Source organism: Tursiops truncatus, chromosome 8, assembly GCF_011762595.2.
Source record: "Tursiops truncatus isolate mTurTru1 chromosome 8, mTurTru1.mat.Y, whole genome shotgun sequence".
In the NCBI taxonomy this organism is placed as follows: Eukaryota; Metazoa; Chordata; class Mammalia; order Artiodactyla; family Delphinidae; genus Tursiops; species Tursiops truncatus.
In genome coordinates, this window is record NC_047041.1 from 20,643,474 (window position 1) to 20,664,659 (window position 21,186).

Below are 21,186 nucleotides of genomic sequence, written 5' to 3' on the forward strand. Positions count from 1 at the left end.
GGTCTTTTGAGGGAAAGGGGGTCAACATAAACCTTGAAACGCTTTCCTATTTAAGATTATTTTATGAAGTTAGGAACTGTATGAATGAATGAATATTTATAGTCACCTTCACATATTTTCTGCTCCAGGCTTTGGTTTTACTAGTTTTTAAATTCCATGCCTTGGCTCATGCCATCCTCAATATTTATTATAAAATTTACTAACATTTGTAAAGTACTTTACAGTTTATAAAGCATGTTCATGTCACAGTATCTCACTTAATCTTCCTAAAAGCCCTCTATGATAACTACTACTCTAATTCCCATTTTGTAGATGAGGAAACTGAAGATCAGAGTCATTAAGTAATCTGGCTGAATTCAGACAACTGGTAAGTGAATGGCTGATCTGGAACTAGAAACTTTGAAAAAAACTGTTTTAAAACTGTAACAAGCTTCTTTACTAGACTCCTACTGAAATCCTAACTATCCTTCCAAAACCCTGCTCAAATGCCACTTTGCCCTAAAACAGTCCCTCATCACTCAGGTAGTAATCTCTTTCCTCTGAACTCCTTATCACTTATACCACACTGCCTCACACTTTAATTATCTGTATATGTATCATAATATCTCAATGTGCGTGCACATCTGGGTGCACATGCAGACACAAACAGCCCTAATTCTAACACTCTGTGTATAAGAAAATAAAAGATACCATCATTTAAGCTTCCTGAGGATAGGGGCCATGTCATTCTCTTCTGCACTCCCCACACTGCTTAGCACTATGCACAAAACAGCACAAGTGAAGTACTTACTAAATACTTGTCTGACTAGTGTCTTAATATGGATGGTATCATGAAACGCTCCAAAAACAGTATTATAAAAGTGTGGAGTAGGAGTGCTATACTCTACATGTTATAGGCTTTAAATGTAACTGAACATTTTGTATATTTTTCTATATCTGCTAGTATCACAAACCAAGATGATCAGCTCGTCACAACTCCCCATTGTCTTTACAGAGCACACACAGTAGCCATTCATACTTGTGAAGGGGAAAAAAGGATCACTTAAGAGCTAATATGTAGACTTTTCAGCCAAAATGTCCAAACTGTTATCAGAGCGACTATGTCTAAGTAAACTGGCAAGTAAACAGTGTGCTTTCTATTCAAAAGAGTAAACCAGAGCCTCATTTCTATACTGGATGAGCTGGGAAATCTAATAAAGGACTGGATCCTTGGGCAAACAGAAATTCCCAAGGGGAATGCAATACGTTTTCTGTAAGGGATTATATTTTGGCTAGCTAGTAATATCTTTCCTAATATTCCACACAAATGCTACTTAAACTGTATCTATCACTAAATGAGACAATTTTTTCACAAATGATTGACTTCTCCAAATAGACAAAATTTCTTCCTGTTGAAAATTCTGCATCAATGGGTCAATGGGAAAGATTTTTGAGATTTCGACAACACAGAGAAACCTAACAGATCCAATGTGAACAAGTACAAGTTAATACATGTGGAAAAATAACCTGAACTATTGCCTACAAAATGAGTCTTGGGAAGCACAGTAGAATCTACAGTAATTGTTTTTTGAAGCGATCAGTCCAAACTGGAACCGCTACAGCCAAGGGGGTGAAAAAGCTTTGAAGCCTGGCAGGAAGGGGACTGTCTGAAAAACAAAGGTGTGGTATATCTGAACCTAAAATTACCGTTTGAAGCTACAGTCATCACATGTCAATAAGCCTGTAACACACAGTGAGAAAAATGACAACATCCATGTTCCAGAGATTAAGAGACCAACTATTTAAAGAGATGGTATTTTCACTTCTTAAGTGAAAATCTCAGCAAGTATTTAAGCATATCTATGATCTTCCCCACTCTTTGATTTCTGCAGTGTAAACATCCTCCAAAACTATACTATTTGCTGAGAGATGAGAAAGTAACTGAGGCAAAAACCTGTGGCTGCAAATTACATCAGTTTAGGTTTAGTATATCATCCCCATTGAGGGGCACTGTTATCAATCCAAGCTCAAATTAATGCACAAGGTCTAAAGAGAACATGCAAAAAGCACACATTTCACATTAAAAAACTACTTAATTATGGTAACAGAAAAAACTTATATACTATACATAGAGAATCTGAAAGATGCTACCAGAAAACTACTAGAGCTAATCAATGAATTTGGTAAAGTTGCAGGATACAAAATTCATGCACAGAAATCTCTTGCATTCCTATACACTAATGATGAAAAATCTGAAAGGGAAATTAAGGAAACACTTTCATTTACCATTACAACAAAAAGAATAAAATACCTAGGAATAAACCTACCTAAGGAGACAAAAGACCTGTATGCAGAAAACTATAAGACATTGATGAAAGAAATTAAAATTGATACAAACAGATGGAGAGATATACCATGTTCTTGAATTGGAAGAATAAACATTGTGAAAATGACTATACTACCCAAACCAATCTACAGATTCAATGCAATCCCTATCAAACTACCAATGGCATTTTTCACAGAACTAGAACAAAAAATTTCACAATTTGTATGGAAACACAAAAGACCCTGAACAGCCAAAGGATCTTGAGAAAGAAAAACGGAGCTGGAGGAATCAGGCTCCCAGACTTCTGATGATATTACAAAGCTACAGTAATCAAGACAATATGGTACTGGCACAAAAACAGAAATACAGATCAATGGAACAGGATAGAATGCCCAGAGATAAACCCACACACATATGGTCACCTTATCTTTGATAAAGGAGGCAAGAATATACAGTGGAGAAAAGACAGCCTCTTCAATAAGTGGTGCTGGGAAAACTGGACAGCTACATGTAAAAGAATGAAATTAGAACACTTCCTAACACCATACACAAAAATAAACTCAAAATGGATTAAAGACCTAAATGTAAGGCCAGACACTATAAAAACTCTTAGAGGAAAACATAGGCAGAACACTCTATGACATAAATCACAGCAAGATCCTTTTTGACCCACCTCCTCCTAGAGAAATGGAAATAAAAATAAACAAATGGGACCTAATGAAACTTAAAAGCTTTTGCACAGCAAAGGAAACCATAAACAAGATGAAAAGACAACCCTCAGAATGGGAGAAAATATTTGCAAATGAAGCAACTGACAAAGGATTAATCTCCAAAATTTACAAGCAGCTCATGCAGCTCAATAACAGAAAAACAAACAACCCAATCCAAAAATGCGCAGAAGACCTAAACAGACATTTCTCCAAAGAAGATATACAGATTGCCAACAAACACATAAAGGATGTTCAACATCACTAGTCATTAGAGAAATGCAAATCAAAACTACAAGATATCACCTCACATCGGTCAGAAGGGCCATCATCAAAAAATCTACAAACAATAAATGCTGGAGAGGGTGTGGAGAAAAGGGAACCCTCTTGTACTGTTGGTGAGAATGTAAATTGATATAGCCACTGTGGAGAACAGTATGGAGGTTCCTTAAAAAACTAAAAATAGAACTACCATATGACCCAGCAATCCCACTACTGGGCATACACCCCGAGAAAACCATAATTCAAAAAGAGTCATGTACCACAATGTTCACTGCAGCACTATTTACAATAGCCAGGTCATGGAAGCAACCCAAATGCCCATTGACTGGACGACTGGATAAAGAAGATGTGGCACATATATACAATGGAATATTACTCAGCCATAAAAAGAAATGAAATTGAGTTATTTGCAGTGAGGTGGATGGACCTAGAGACTGTCATACAGAGTGAAGTAAGTCAGAAAGAGAAAAACAAATACTGTACGCTAACACATATATATGGAATCTAAAGAAAAAAAAAGTTCTGAAGAATCTCGGGGCAGGACAGGAATAAAGACACAGATGTAGAGAATGGACTTGAGGACATGGGGCGGCGGAAGGGTAAGCTGGGACGAAGTGAGAGAGTGGCAATGGACATATATACACTACCAAATGTAAAACAGATAGCTAGTGGGAAGCAGCTGCGTGGCACAGGGAGATCAGCTCGGTGCTTTATGTCCACCTAGAGGGGTGGTATAGGGAGGGTGGGAGGGAGATGCAAGAGGGAGGAGAAATGAGGATAAATGTATATGTATAGCTAATTCACTTTGTTATACAGAAGAAACTAACACCATTGTAAAGCAATTATACTCCAATAAAGATGTTAAAAAAAAAAACCTTATGAGTGTAATAGCAATTCTCTATACTAATTGCCTATGTGTGTATTTTTGATGACTGGATACAGTTTAAAAAATTCTTCTTTCCTATGTTTACATTTGTTCTGATTGTAAAGTGAAATTTAATTTTATGTTTGTTGGTTTTAATAAGAAAACTCTTTAAGGCTATATTTTGTATGTCCTCCCCCACCCCCCAATTTTGCTCTTACGGTAACTGATTTTTATTGTATTTTTACAAAAACCATGGTCTGTGACAGACAGGCCAATCAAAAAAATTGGTGTTTCAATACTGATAATTTGAGAAATACTGATAATTTGAGAAATACTGGGATAGACAAGTAAACAGGCAATTATAATAAACTGTGATAAAGGCTAGCACAGGAATAAATATATCCTAATAAGTATTTCTGCATTTTAAATTTAAAATTTTTTATTATAGAAGTTTCAAACATAAATGAAAGTAGAGAAAATATTGGGTCGGCCAAAAAGTGTCTTCGGTTTTTAAGTAAAAATAAAAGAGACATTTTTCATTTTTACCAAGAAGTTTATTGAACAATGTATTCACCCTTCTGTTCTACTACCTTCTGCCGTTTTTCAGACAAGTTCATAATTCTATCTTCCCAAAACTTTTTATCTCTTTGAGCAAAGAACTGTTCCAGGTGCCTTTTACAGTCTTCCAGGGAATTGAAATTTTTTCCATTAAGAGAATTTTGTAAAGACCTAAATAAATGGAAATCCAAGGTGCAACATCTGGTGAATATGGCGGATGAATCAGAACTTCCCAGCCAAGCTGTAAGTTTTTGCCAAAGAAACACGTGGTCTTGCATTATCCTGATGGAAGATTATGCATTTTCTGTTGACTAATTCCGGACGCTTTTCGTTGAGTGCTGCCTTCGGTTGGTCTAATTGGGAGCAGTACTTGTTGGAATTAATCATTTGGTTTTCCGGAAGGAGCTCATAATAGAGGACTCCCTTCCAATCCCACCATATACACATCACCTTCTTTGGACGAAGACTGGCCTTTGGTATGGTTGGTGGTGGTTCATTTCGTTTGCCCCATGATCTCTTCCATTTCACATTATTATTATTTTTTAATTATTATTTTTTTTTGTGGTACGCGGGCCTCTCACTGCTGTGGCCTCTCCCGTTGCGGAGCACAGGCTCCGGACGCGCAGGCTCTGCGGCCATGGCTCACGGGCCCAGCCGCTCCGCTGCACGTGGGATCTTCCTGGACAGGGGCACGAACCCGTGTCCCCTGCATCGGCAGGCGGACTCTCAACCACTGTGCCACCAGGGAAGCCCCCCATTTCACATTATTGTAGTGTCCACTTTTCATAGCCCGTCACAATTTGTTTTAAAAAAGGAACGTTTTCATTACGTTTAAGTAGAGAATTGCATGTGGATATACGGTCCAGAAGGTTTTTTTGCTTAACTTATGTGGAACCCAAATATCAAAGTGATTAACATAACCAAGCTGGTGAAAATGATTTTTAGAGCTTGATTTGGATCTTTTGAGTACGTCAGCTATCTCCCGCGTGGTACAATATTGATTGTTCCCAATTAATGTCTCAATTTGTTCACTATCAACTTCAACTGGTCTACCTGACTGTGGAGCATCGTCCAGTGAGAAATCTCTAGCACGAGACTTCGCAAACCACTTTTGACACGTTCGATCAGTCACAGCACCTCCTCTGTACACTGCACAAATCTTTTTTTGCATTTCGGCTGCGTTTTTACCTTTCTTGAAATAATAAAGCATATGCTGAAAATGTTGCTTTTTTTCTTCCATCTTTAATATTAAAATGGCTACACAAAAATTCGCCAATTTTGATAAGTCTTTTTAAAATGCATGCTGATGTGACAACTGTCACATACAATCTAACAAAATTGTTTTGAATGAAGTTAAGGACAACTAAGTGCTTCCAGAGCCATCTTACGGAAAAAACCAAATGAACCTTTTGGCCAACCCAATAATATAATGAATCCTCCAGATTTAAAAGTTATCAACATTTTGCCATGCTTGCTTCATTTATCCTTTTTTCCTTCCTTTTCTTCCTTCTTCCCTCTCTCCTTTCCTTCCTTCTTCTTTTTTGTTGTAGTAACCTAAGGCAAATCATTTTGTTTCACCCTAAATACTTTTTACGTATCTCTAAAATAAATGGCATTTTCTTACACAACCACAGTACCATTATCACACCTAACAAAATGAACAACTCTTTTAATACCATCTAATATGCAGTTTGAATTCAAATCTCCCCAGCTGGTTTATTTGAGTCAGGATCCAAATAAGATGTATATTTTGTATTTGCTTATTTTGTCTTTGCAATCCTTTTATTCTGGAACAGCCCCCCACTGACACCCCCACCTTCCTTTTTTTTTCCCCATGCTACTGACTTCTTAAAGAAACTGGGTCAGCTGTCCTATAGAATTTCTGGATTTGTCCTTTGCTTCCTCATGATATTATTTAACATATTCTTCTATCTTCCGTATTTCCTATAATTTGGAATTCAAGTATAAAGTATAGAATAGATTCAGGTTTAATTTTTTTTGGAGGGTGGCGAGAATATGTCATAGGCGCATCTACTTGGATAAATATAATGTGGTTCTCCTGCTTTTAGGAATGCTAAGATTGATCAGTGAGTTCGGGGGTGGGGGAGTGGTAATACCTTGATCCTTCAATTAAAGATTCTCGTCACTTTTCCTTGTAATATGGCCCTCAAGCTCCAGTGTACATCAGAACCCTTAGTGGGTTTGTTACAACAAATTACTGGGACCTACCTTCAGAGTTCCTGATAAAGTAGGTGTTGGAAAGGGCCCAGAAATTCATATATTTTTAAGAGGTGCACAGGGGAAGCTTAAGATATTGGAACAGGGGCCACACTGAGACCACAGCACTAATATTAATATTTATTGGTACCTTAATCAATTATTTCATTGGGGTTACGAAATTGTGAGTTTCTAATTTTGTTTTATTCCTGCTACATTTATTAGATGAAATTCTTCTGCTGTCAGTAAGGGCTATTTAGTTATCCTGAAATACAACTAAAACAGATCAAGAAGTATGAATGCTTAATTCTTCCTCATTAAGTAACAATTTTCAGAGTAAGAGGATGGCACACTAGCTACTTCCAATGATAACTAGTAAGATTTGTGTTTATTTTTTAGCTTGCTTTTTTTTCTCTCTCTCTTATGATTCTCTAAAGTATCATAATGACTGCATGGATTTTTACATGTTCTACTATTTCAATCAACTACAGTCATCGCTCGTTTTGATGCTCAAATTTTCCCATCTTTGACCAGTGGGAACCCCTTTATACTGTTTTTTTTTTTTAAAACATGACCACAGAAATAATGCCTTTGTTGCCTTCTGGCATAATAAAAATGTCTGACGCTTATCTTGAATACTTCCTGCCCCCAACCAGGAATCAGTAATTTTTTTCAAGAAGCCTTGGTTGTTTTTACTGGGGAATGGTATCTGGGTGCTCAAGGCACTTTCTACTACTGGGTTGGTACTGTTTCTAAGCCTTTTCAGGGACAGACTAGGAAATAAGTGAGGAAAAAAAAAATAAATGAATTCATTCCCTTTCAAATTTGGCATTATAGGAATTAGTTTTCTTTGATTTTTATATTTGTATTTCTTTTTCTCTTACATAAAAGATCCTGGTTCTTAACATTAACATAAATTACTTGCTTTATCCTAGAATACATGAAATAGTTTCAAAATAGCTATACTAATACTACTACTAACAAGAAAATTACTGATGAAGTTAAAAAGCTAACATTTCTTTGCAGCTCTTTTTATCTTGACATTATATTGTCCTAAGAATATACTGTTTTATCTAAACACTACCTTTTAAAGTTACTTAAAAGCTAGTTCTGTGTGTTGTGTTGCTAACATGATATAAAGATAGTATATTTATGTGTTTGTTTACAAATATTAGGGGTTATCTTTCTTTCTCCTGTTTGATTTAACCTTATTTTTTGATCATGTAAAATACTTACCTGTTGTTTAATATGATGCTGAAGTTAAAACTATGTAATAAGGGACTTCCCTGATGGCACAGTGGTTAAGAATCCGCCTGCCAATGCAGGGGACACGGGTTCAAGTCCTGGCCCGGGGAAGATCCCACATGCCGCGGAGCAACTAAGCCCGTGAGCCACAACTACTGAGCCTGCATGCCACAACTACTGAGCCTGTGTGCAACAACTAGTGACGCCCGTGCACCTAGAGCTCATGCTCCACAACAAGAGAAGCCACTGCAATGAGAAGCCCGCACACTGCAAGGAAGAGTAGCCCCCCGCTCACTGCAACTAGAGAAAGCCCGTGCGCAGCAACCAAGACCCAATACAGCCAAAAATAAATAACAAACAAACAATGTAATAAGATATAGTCTGAGAAGACTTGCTTCCATCCCTGTTTCCTTCCTCTGCCTATAGGTAACTGTTTTTATTAGTGTTTGGTTTACCCTTTCTGTGTTTCATTTTATATGTGAAAATATGTACATATACCTCACACAAAAACGTTTATCCCTTCTTTTCTCCACTTCGTAGCATTATATAGAAATCTTCCACATTCCTTTTACAGAATTGCAGATACTTTTAGTATTTAATAGTACGGTGTTAAGATTGAAGGCTCAGGAGTCAGGCTGCCTGGGTTCAAATTCTGTCTTTACGAACTTGCTAACTATGTGAACTTAAGCAAATTACTTAACCTCCCAAAACCTTCATTTGGTAATCCAAAAAGGGGAATAATAATAGAATCCACCTCACGTAAAGATTAAATGAAAAAAAAGCAATTAAAAAAGAAAAAAACCTTTTCATGGTGCCTTGACACACACAAGTGCTCAAAACATTAGCTGCTATTATTTCAACTATGATTATTACTATTGTTGTTGTTATTATATTTTCAGGGGTTGACTCAGGCTACCTTCCTTTTCTAACTACTATCTACCCATTAGCCCCTTATGATATGTTTCACACTCCACCAACATTGCTCTAAAGTTCCTGGCAACTTCCCTAGGCTAAAGCCAATTACCTTTCCTCAGTTCTCATCTTTTATGACCTTTCAATTATATTTTATACTTAACTGGTTTCCAAAATAAACATCTCTCCCTGTTCGATTCCGTGTCTGTCTGGTTTTCCTCCATCTCTTCCACTAACTGGCTCTTCTTTCTCTTCTAACAACATAAAACTATCATAGTATAGTTCTGGCTTTTTGCTTTTCTTTTCCTATACTCCTTCCCTCTTAGAATTAACTCTCACCTTCCTGTGGGTAATCTTTGATCTGCTTTATTCTTAGCTGGATGATTTTAGTTTTCTTTCATACTCTTCTCATTCATTGCCTATCTCAGGGATACCTCTTCAGTCACTCCAGTCAAAATATGTCTTAACATCTGGCCTGGAATTTTCTGGTCACAGACTCTATTGAGAATCTAATGAAAATTATACTTACATACAAACACACACATAAAATTTTATTTGCAATTTCAAGGGGGTCTATAAAATCTTAAGTTTAATCAAGGTTAGGAAATTCTTCCTTGGAGGATTTCACTCCCTGATTAGAAATTTTATAAAAATAACCTCCAGATCCGCCAAGCACATCTGACCTTTCAGCAGCTACTCTATTGTGTATTTAAACAGATTTTTCTTTCTGCTACTGCAGTGCTATCAAGACTGAGCTCATCCTTCTTTTTATAAACTTCATTACCACCTTCTAAGTCACTATAACTATCATCTTACAGTCACTCAACCTCAAAAATTCAAGAGTCATCTTCTACCAACCCCTGAATTAAGTATAGCTGAAGCCCCAATAAGTAGGTTTCAAGATTTAAATGGTATAATTAATCAGTGTTTTCATATTGCTTTTATAGATTGTAAGTCTAGATTTCAGAGCACAGTGTGTGACATAATAAATGCTCAGTAAATCTTAGTTGCTCTCAATATCATCAACATCAACATCATCATCATCATTATCACCACCACCACCACCACCACCACGTGGCATCCCTTATCTTTCCCCAGGGATAAGGAGCAGTTTTCCCAGCCTCTTATCAAAGTGGAGAAACCCAGCCAGCTGACTCTTCTCAAATTTCAGGAATGTCAGAATCTTTGAATGACTACCTTTAAGCTTAATGCTCTTCGGCCAGAAATTATTAGCATCCCTTCAAGCTGGAGCTGAGTAACAGTCCAAAAGATTAATACTTTATGCAATTAAATATTTAATGTTATGTTAAAAAGATTTAATTTGTAATTTCATCAATCTAATCTGGGAGTAAAGTAAAAAGGCTGATGCCAATTTAATATTTTATGCTTAAATAGCCTGAAAAAAACACCCCACCTCAGATAATTAAATCCCAGTCAGAGGTTCCTAACCCACAAATTTACAAAGACTTCACATTTCTAACTACTAAATTTGAAGAGAGATCGTGTTTTCAGGAATGTGACCATTATGAATCCTGAAGCTCCAGTAAGGTAATCAAAATTGGTTCATTTGTTCTCTTCAAAATACTTGGAAGATCCATAGTTTTCCATCCCCAAATTCAAATCTCTATTCATCTTTTTCTCTAACATTTCTTTCCTCTAATCAGTACAAAATATTACTATAAAATAAAACTCTATCTCACTGTAGATCAAGACTCTAGTCTTTGTCAATTTAGCCTGTGCTGGTTCTAACCAACTACTCTTGGAAAAAATATAATTAAGAAAGTAAGGTCCATTAAATAAAAACCTGAAAAACAGTCTTTAGCACATTAATATATGTACCACTTTACACTGTAAACACTAATAGAAAATGGATTAGGTGTATGGTCCATATTGAATTAGGATAACATGGGTTATCCTAATTTTAAATATTAGATTATAATATTACTTATACTATTAAATTACATTAAACTTTTAACCTTGAGATACATTTATGAATATGAAACTATAGATTTTAAAACATTTTGCTTTTTTCTGTTTGTTTTTGTAAGTATATAATCATTTCAAATTGGGTGTTTGTCAAAAATTAAAGGAAATTGTTGCTTGTGGTATATACTCTGGCAATTTAATTGTGCTTTCAGCAATTTCCCTACATTAGACTGTTCGCATCTGTTAGACTCTGAATCAGTTCTTCAAGCTATGTGGAACTACTGAAACAAACCACAATCTTCTGAGAAGATGAGTTTTTAGTTACAGACTTTAAAGTTTTAAAGATTATTTACAATCTACTCCTGTGACTCTACTTTTAAGTTTTCAGCAACAATTAAAAGCAAATATGGTCAAACTTTTCTAACATTACATATAAACCACACATAGAAGCCAACAGACTGCAATATCTGATGATAGTAATGGATGCAAACAAACTGATGACTTCAAAAAATTGTTGTATCTTTAAAAAACAAATAAGTAAAATAAATCTCTGATTTCCTTGTACCTAGGAAGATATCAAAATATAGCAGAAAAAGTTATGGAGTCAGACAAGCCTGATTATGCATGCTGTTTCTACTTCTCACTGCTAAGTGACCTAGGAAAAGTTATTTAGACCCCTGACTACCTGGATTTTTCAGTAAAAAAACCCAAAATTTTGTTCTTTGTGGGAGGGTCCTACCTTAACTGCTCCACACATGAATTCTAACTTTATGGCAGAGAATATTTTTAGAGTGTTTTATTTTCATATCTATCCTATTGACTTCCATCTATACACAGCAATTTCTTTACCCTGTTGCATGAAAATATGCTGTCTGCAGTGTCTAGTAAGAGTCTAGTAGTTATAACACAAAATATGCATTAGAAAAAAATATATTTCCAATTTCAAATACAGCAAATCAAGCAAGACTTGTAAAGATAAACAAGTAAAAGAACATGATTTTTGGCCCAGTTTCTATATATGTGTACAGATCTTAAAAAAAACACACAGACACATCTCAGTTATGAATCAGAATAAATTCAATTGCAAAAGAATAATGAGCACAGTAGCATATGAAGACTTGGGCCCTCAATTGTACTGATTCTTTTCAGGTCAATCTTGAAGCACAACGCTTTCTCTCTCATGGAATCAAATTAAGGAAAAAGTCAAATTTTATTGTGAGTTTATTTTTTATAAATTAATTAATTTATATTTTGGCTGTGTTGGGTCTTCGTTGCTGTGTGAGGGCTTTCTCTAGTTGTGGCGACTGGGGGCTACTCTTTGTTGTGGTGCACGGGTTTCTCATTGCAGTGGCTTCTCTTCCTATGAATCATGGGCTCTAGGCACATGGGCTTCAGTAGTTGCAGCACGTGGGCTCAGTAGTTGTGGTGTACGGGCTTAGTTGCTCCGCTGCATGTGGGATCTTCCCGGACCAGGGCTTGAACCCGTGTCCCCTGCATTGGCAGGAGGATTCTTAACCACTGTGCCACCAGGGAAGTCCCTATTGTGAGTTTACAGTACAAGAGTCATCTGTTTATTCATTCATTCAACAAATACCTAGAGGGGTGGGATAGGGAGGGTGGGGGGGAGATGCAAGAGGGAGGAGATATGGGGATATATGTATATGTATAGCTGATTCACTTTGTTATAAAGCAGAAACTAACATACCATTGTAAGGCAATTATACTCCAATAAAAATGTTAAAAAAAATAATAAAGAAAAAAAAACCAAAAACAAATACTTTAGTGACCTCTTTGTGTCAGCCACTACGCTCAGCACTTTGGCCTCATGAAACTTGTATTTGGTTGGAGGAAACAAAAATAAATAAGTAGACAAATACAAAATTGTAATTTTAAAGTATAATAAATGCCAGAGAAATAGGGTGATCCTCTGGAAAGTACCTGGGGGAGCTACTTTATATAGGGTGATCATGAGAGGCCTTTATGAGAAGGTACTATTTCAACTGGGGAGAAAAGCATTCAAGGAACAGATGTGGCACACTCATGAAACCCAGAAGAAACCAATGAGGCTAAAGCATAAAGATCAAGGAAAAGGGGAAGGCATATGATGAAACTGAAGAAGCAAGGTCAAACTCAGCAAGAATTTAGAAGCCTGAGGAGGGAGTCTGTATTTTAAAATATTGGGACATTAGTTAATGGTTTTAAGTAGGTGAGAGACCTTATCTAACTTACATTTTAAAATTACTTAAAAATAATCTGAAACTGTGAACTCTATATTAATAAGCAATACAGTTCCATAAAGCAAAAATTTAAACAGAAGATTTAAGCACCCCTGTGGGAACAGTCCTGATGGCTGATGTGAGAGCCAGAAGGAAATAAAATTCAGTCCCTAATAATGCAAACAAATTTATAATACATATGAGAAAAGAAGGCTAAATAATAAAAACTTTAGCTCTTCAAGACAATAGAAGAGATGTCAGGCTTACACACATAAGATGAGATACTGTCTGAAACATCATAAACCCTCTCAATATAATTCCAGAGCAAGAGCTGGGTTCTCTTACTGATTTCAATATATGTAGTAACATTTCATTAACTGTACCAGAACTGCTTTTAAGGCAATAATTAAAAAAAAAGAAGTCAACTGAATAGCCTAGGAAAGTACCCAGTCATATTTAATACTACCAGATGATGATGTCATCTCAATGGCATTAAACATTCCAGACAATTCCTTAAATAGGTATTTTCATCTCACCTATTTTTATCATCTCTATAGGACCTCAAAGTCTGTTGTGAATTATTTCCGAGTAATGAATATGACTGGACTGATAAATGACTCACTCTAAACTGAACTACTGATGTTGTGTGCTATTTACTCAACTTATGGTAGTGTTATAATAATATTTATAAACGCAATCTGGTCACACTTCTAACACATTCTTTACACAGATAAATACATCCAGATAGCAATTTTGATTTTGATATGCAATTATTTCTTAAGAATGAAAGAAGTACAGTCTAAAGAACAGGCTGTGGTTTACCAAACCATGCAATTTTTAGGAATTAGGATTCAAATGCCAAGCTTACAGAATAAGATGCTGATGAAGGAGGAAGAAAACTTGTTAATTTTAATATTTTGTCTTCTGTATATATACTCTAAAGATACAGTGTTAGCAAATACTTGAGATCTAAGACATTGTTGTCATTCACTCATAACTCAAAGGACAAATATATTTCTTTTATTTTTTCATTGAGTTCTTCAGGTGAATTGAGAGTGGAAAACAATGAAGCCAGGCTATATTGCTTCATTCAGAAATGTGCACAGAGAACTCAAGACTGTAGCTTAAGCTGGTCTGGGCAAGTACAATTTTTCAATGAAGCTCTTGCAACAAAATTAGTTAAAGAGCAAATCACGTTTCTTGGCCAAACAAATTCAGGAAAAGTCAAGCCCTTTAGTTTATCATCCAGTGGCTTGACTATAATGTATTTTTCCTGGGGTCCTACACAGGTAAGTAATAATGACATTGTGAAGTCACTTGTCAGAGAGGAGAAAGGAGAACAGTGAAAGGAAAGGACTAGCTGGAAAAAACAAGTCCCTAGCTACTCGCTCAATTATTTAGAAATCAAAGACGACAGTTAATTCAGTAAAAAACTGACATTACAAGGTTGAAATGTGTCTGTGGTAGAATTTTGTTCCCATTTCTTTACTCTGTTCCTGTAAAAGGATTATACATATCTATACTCTCTGTTGTGTAACTCTGCAATGCTTCCCAGTAGAATAGATGGTATATATCCCCGCCCTATTGCCTTTGGTCTTGGTCATGGGGCATATGTGTGGTTTGACTTGATCCCTTGTGTTTCTACCATGCTTCAGAATGAGAAACATGTGGAGCACATCTGAACCCAACATATAGCCTGAAATAAAGCGACCCCAGCTGACCCACAGACAAAAAATTTGTTGATGTAAATCACTGAATTGTGAAGTTATGTAACATTATCACAGCAGAAATATGACTGATAAAATTTTCAATATTAGAAAAGAGAGGACTGCTCAGCTATATAATGAACTACAATTGTACCAAGAAATCTTTTGGCCATTTTTGTCACACAATTTATGTAATATTTTGTGTTCCCTATTATACGTACACTTGTATTATTTTTACACACCTGGATGACTTTTAGATATCAAAACCAATTTGATTGGCCTTGAAGAACAAACTGGTTGGGAACTGCTCATGTAGACTACATTAATTTTTGTCTCTGTTACATACGATGATACAAAAAGGATTAGTCTGGTTTCCTCGCAGAAGGAGGTCAATTGATCACTTTTTCCAAGCCAGTTTGCCCACTATTAGCACCTAGACTTACCCACTGCCTCCTATTTCCAGGTTCAGTGCTGATTAGACATGGTTCTGAAGAACCAACTATGATTCAATTCCAAAGAAAGATAAAATAGGCGGAGGGGTTAGTTATGGCTACTCCTAAGTCAAGGAAGTAAGTAAAGAAGATAGCTCCGAAACAACATGGGCTAATGTTGAAAACGCTCTATTATCAGCTCTTACGCAAATCACTTAACCTTTCTAGGTCTCAGTTTCTAAATATACTTAATACAATTTCTAAGGCTGCTTTTTAATTCAATATTAGTACTTCAGTGGATATCAGCTTTGTGTAAAAATGTGACTTCAAATTTCCCTTGGTTTATTTATGAAAATTTTTTTATTGTGGTAAAATATACATAACAAAATTTGTCATCTTAACCATTTTTAACTGTACAGTTCCCCCCTGGTTTATTTTTATCGCACCTCTTCTCTCTGTAATTTATGGTACAAAAATCCCTAGGGCACTTAGTTTAGGGCTGGAGAGAAGTTAGATGTATTGGGGTGGCAGTTCTAAAGCTACTACTCAATCAGCAGTGACGCGGAAAGGACAGAATCCTAGGTGGAAATGACTACTAGAAAACAGATCAAATCCAGGAAGCTCACAGGAAAGATAAAAGGTAAATGGTTTTAGTTTGGGCAGTATTGAGGGGTCTAACACAGGCAGGAAAGCCTGGATCCCTACCTCTGATAGTTTTAGATAACAAGAGCTAACATTTCATAAAGCTACTATTAGTGTGCCAAAACAAGAGTTCTCAGAGTGACAGAAATACAATTAAGGCCTCTGAATTGTATCACATAGCTAATTAATAAATGTTTCTTTTTAACATGAGAAAAGCTGTAAATGCTTATGACCCCTACTGGTTCTAAGAATTTAGTGGTGATGATCCTGAATAACAGAGGAACAGGTATAGTCTTGAGCAAAGTTTTCTCCTGTGGTCCTTGAAACATTAATATTCGACACAGGACATGACTTCATAGAGTCGGGTTTGCAGATTCAACTCTTACATTTAATGATGTCTCCAGGTGGTTTAACTGGCTAGCCTTGTGTTACAGGTGTGGTTAACCAGAAAAGAGATTAGCATGGGTTTCTAATCATTACTATCAGGAAAACCAAATGCTATTACCACATACTCCTGACACTCAAAAGTTTAAAACAAAGCACTCTAAGACACAGGTTGATACCTTTCTCACTAACCTGAAAATTTTATTAAAGCCAGAGTTTAAACTAATAGTGGCCATCACAACTAACTGCTGAACAATCATCAACAGGAAGACACTGGAACTCACCAAAAAAGATACGCCACATCCAAAGACAAAGGAGAAGCCACAATGAGATGGTACGAGGGGCACAATCACAGTAAAATCAAATCCCATAACTGCTAGGTGGGTGACTCACAAATGGGAGAACACATACCACAGAAGTCCACCCACTGGAAGGAAGGTCTGAGTCCCATGTCAGGCTTCCCAATCTGGGGGTCCGGAAACAGGAGGAGGAATTCCTAGAGAATCAGACTTTGAAGGCTAGCAGGATTTGATTGCAGGACTTCGACAGGACTGGGGGAGACAGAGACTCCACTCTTGGAGGGAATACACAAAGTAGTGTGTGCATCGGGACGCAGGGGAAGGAGCAGTGACCCCATAAGAGACTGAACCAGACCTACCTGCTAGTGTTGGAGGGTCTCCTGCAGAGGCAGGGGGTGGCTGTGTGTCACTGTGAGGACAAGGACACTGGCAGCAGAAGTTCTGGGAAGTACTCCTTGGCGTGAGCCCTCCCAGAGTCTGCCATTAGCCCCACCAAAGAACCCGGGTGGGCTGGCTCCGATGTTGGGTTGCCTAAGGCCAAACAACCAACAGGAAGGGAACCCAGCCCCACCCATCAGCAGACAAGTGGATTAAAGTTTTACTGAGCTCCGCCCACCAAACCAACAGCCAGCTCTACCCACCACCAGTCCCTCCCATCAGGAAACTTGCACAAGCCTCTTAGATAGCCTCATCCACCAGAGGGCAGACAGCAGAAGAAGAACTACAATCCTGCAGCCTGTGGGAAAAAAAACCACATTCACAGAAAGAGAGACAAGATGAAAAGGCAGAGGGCTATGTACCAGATGAAGGAACAAGATAAAACCCCAGAAAAACAACTAAATGAAGTGGAGATAGGCAACCTTCCAGAAAAATAATTCAGAATAATGATAGTGAAGATGATCCAGCAAGAAGAATGGAGGCAAAGATGGAGAAGATGCAAGAAATGTTTAACAAAGACCTAGAAGAATTAAAGAACAAACAGAGGCGAACAACACAAAAACTGAAATGAAAACTACACTAGAAGGAATCAATAGCAGAATAACTGAGGCAGAAGAACGGATAAGTGACCTGGAAGAATGGTGGAATTCACTGCTGTGGAACAGAATAAAGAAAAAACAATGAAAAGAAATGAAGACAGCCCAAGAGCCTTCTGGGACAACAGTAAATGCAACAACATTTGCATTATAGGGGTCTCAGAAGGAGAAGAGAGAGAGAAAGGGCCAGAGAAAATATTTGAAGAGACTATAGTCGAAGACTTCCCTAACGAGGGAAAGGAAATAGCCACCCAAGCCCAGGAAGTGTAGAGCGTCCCACACAGGATAAACCCAAGGAGAAACATGCTGAGACACATAGCAATCAAACTGGCAAAACTTAAAGACAAAGAAAAATTACTGAAAGCAGCAAGGGAAAAATGACAAATAACATATAAGGGAACTGCCATAAGGTTAACAGCTGATTTCTCAGCAGAAACTCTACAAGCCAGAAGGGAGTGGCATGATATACTTAAAGTGATGAAAGGGAAGAACATACAACTAAGATTACTCTACCCTGCAAAGATCTCATTCAGATTCGATGGAGAAATCAAAAGCTTTTCAGACAAGCAAAAGCTAAGAGAATTCAGCACCACCACACCAGCTCTACAACAAGTGCTAAAGGAAATTCTCTAAGTGGGAAACACAAGAGAAGAAAAGGACCTACAAAAACAAACCCAAAACAATTAAGAAAATGGTCATAGGAACATACATATCGATAATTACCTTAAACGTGAATGGATTAAATGCTCCAACCAAAAGACACAGGCTTGCTGAATGGATACAAAAACAAGACCCATATATATGCTGTGTACAAGAGACCCACTTCAGAACTAGGGACACACTCAGAATGAAAGTGAGGGAATGGAAAAAGATATTCCATGCAAATGGAAATCAAAAGAAAGCTGGAGTAGCAATACTCATATCAGATAAAACAGACTTTAAAATAAAGAATGTTACAAGAGACAAGGAAGGACACTACACAATGATCAAGGGATCAATCCAAGAAGAAGATATAACAATTATAAATATATATGCACCCAGCATAGGAGCACCTCAATACATAAAGCAACTGCTAACAGCTCTAAAAGAGGAAATCAACAGTAACACAATAATAATGGGGGACTTTAACACCTCACTTACAGCAATGGACAGATCATCCAAACAGAAAATTAATAAGGAAACACAAGCTTTAAATGACACAATAGACCACATAGATTTACTTGATATTTATAGGACATTCCATCCAAAAATCACAGATTACACTTTCTTCTCAAGTGCGCACGGAATATTCTCCAGGATAGATCACATCTTGGGTCACAAATCAAGCCTCAGTAAATTTAGGAAAATTGAAACCATATCAAGCATATTTTCTAACCAGAATGCTATGAGATTAGAAATGAATTACAGGGAAATAAAAGTAAAAAGCACAAACACATGGAGGCTAAACAATACGTTACTAAATAACAAAGAGATCACTGAAGAAATCAAAGAGGAAATCAAAAAATACCTAGAGACAAATGACAATGAAAACACGGCGATCCAAAACCTATGGGATGCAGCAAAAGCAGTTCTAAGAGGGAAGTTTAAAGCTATACAAGCCTACCTCAAGAAACAAGAAAAACCTCAAATAAACAATCTAATGTTACACTTAAAGGAACTAGAGAAAGAACAAACAAAACCCAAAGTTATCAGAAGGAAAGAAATCATAAAGATCAGAGCAGAAATAAATGAAAATAGAAATAAATGAAATAGAAGCAAAGAAAACAATAGCAAAGATGAATAAAACTAAAAGCTGGTTCTTTGAGAAGATAAACAAAATTGATAAACCATTAGCCAGACTCATCAAGAAAAAGAGAGAGAAGACTCAAATCAATAAAATTAGAAATGGAAAAGGAGAAATCACAACTGACATTGCAGAAATACAAAGGATTATGAGAGATTACTACAAACAACTATATGACAATAAAATGGACAACCTGGAAGAAATGGACAAATTCTTAGAAAGGTATAACATTCCAAGACCGAACCAGGAAGAAATAGAAAATACAAACAGACCAATCACAAGTAATGAAATTGAAACTGTGATTAAAAGTCTTCCAACAAACAGAACTCCAGGACCAGATGGCTTCACGGGTGAATTCTATCAAACATTTAGAGAAGAGCTAACACCCATCCTTCTCAAAGTCTTCCAAAAAACTGCAGAGGAAGGAAAACTCCCAAATTCATTCTATGAGGCCACCATCTCCCTGATACCAAAACCAGAAAAAGATATTACAAAAAAAGAAAATTACAGAGTAATATCACTGATGAATATAGATGCAAACATCCTCAACAAAATAGTAGCAAACAGAATCCAACAACACATTAAAAGGATCATACACCATGATCAAGTGGGATTTATCCCAGGGATGCAAAGGTTCTTCAATATATGCAAATCAATCAATGTGATACACCACATTAACAAATTGAAGAGGAAAAGCCATATGATCATCTCAGTAGCTGCAGAAAAAGCTTTTGACAAAATTCAACACCCATTTCTGATAAAAACTCTCCACAAAGTGGGCATAGAGGGAACCTCCCTCAAAATAATAAAGGCCATATATGACAAACCCACAGCAAACATCATTCTCAATGGTGAAAAACTGAAAGCATCTCCTCTAAGATCAGGAACAAGACAAGAATGTCCACTCCAGCCACTATTATTCAACATAGTTTTGGAAGTCCTAGCCATGGCAATCAGAGAAGAAAAAGAAATAAAAGGAATACAAATTGGAAAAGAAGAAGTAAAACGTCACTGTTAGCAGATGACATGATATTATACATAGAAAATCCTAAAGATGCCACCAGGAAACCACTAGAGCTAATCAATGAATTTGGTAAAGTTACAGGATACAAAATTAATGCACAGAAATCTCTTGCATTCCTATATACTAATGATGAAAAATCTGAGAGAGATATTAAGGAAACACTCCTATTTACCACTGCAACAAAAAGAATAAAATACCTAGGAATAAACCTACCTACAGAGACAAAAGACCTGTATGCAGAAAACTATAAGATGCTGTTGAAAGAAATCAAAGATGATACCAACAGATGGAGAGATATACCATGTTCTTGGATTGGAAGAATCAATATTGTGAAAATGTTTATACTACCCAAAGCAATCTACAGATTCAATGTAATCCCTATCAAATTATCAATGGCATTTTTTACAGAACTAGAATAAAAAATCTTAAAATTTGTATGGAGACACAAAAGACCCCGAATAGCCAAAGCAGTCTTGAGGGAAAAAAACGGAGCTGGAGGAATCAGACTCCCTGACTTCAGACTATACTACAAAGCTACAGTAATCAAGACAATATGGTACTGGCACAAAAACAGAAATACAGATCAATGGAACAGGATAGAAAGCCCAGAGACAAACCCATGCACCTATGGTCAACTAATCTATGACAGA

At 36.7% G+C, this 21,186-nt stretch overlaps 1 protein-coding gene across 7 annotated transcripts in view; it reads right to left on the bottom strand.

Annotated features, from left to right (window-relative positions):
* The window catches only part of SIK2 (salt inducible kinase 2), a 132,082-nt gene that overhangs the window by 49,793 nt on the left and 61,103 nt on the right, over positions 1-21,186 (bottom strand). Inside the window, exon 1 of one of the 7 annotated variants that reach the window (XM_073808220.1) lies at positions 17,055-17,187. The exons of the other annotated variants lie outside the window; for them this stretch is intronic. The gene's annotated coding sequence lies outside the window, so the exon portion shown is untranslated. Of the gene's footprint in view, positions 1-17,054; positions 17,188-21,186 lie in introns of those variants that run through there. 7 annotated transcript variants of the gene reach the window in all.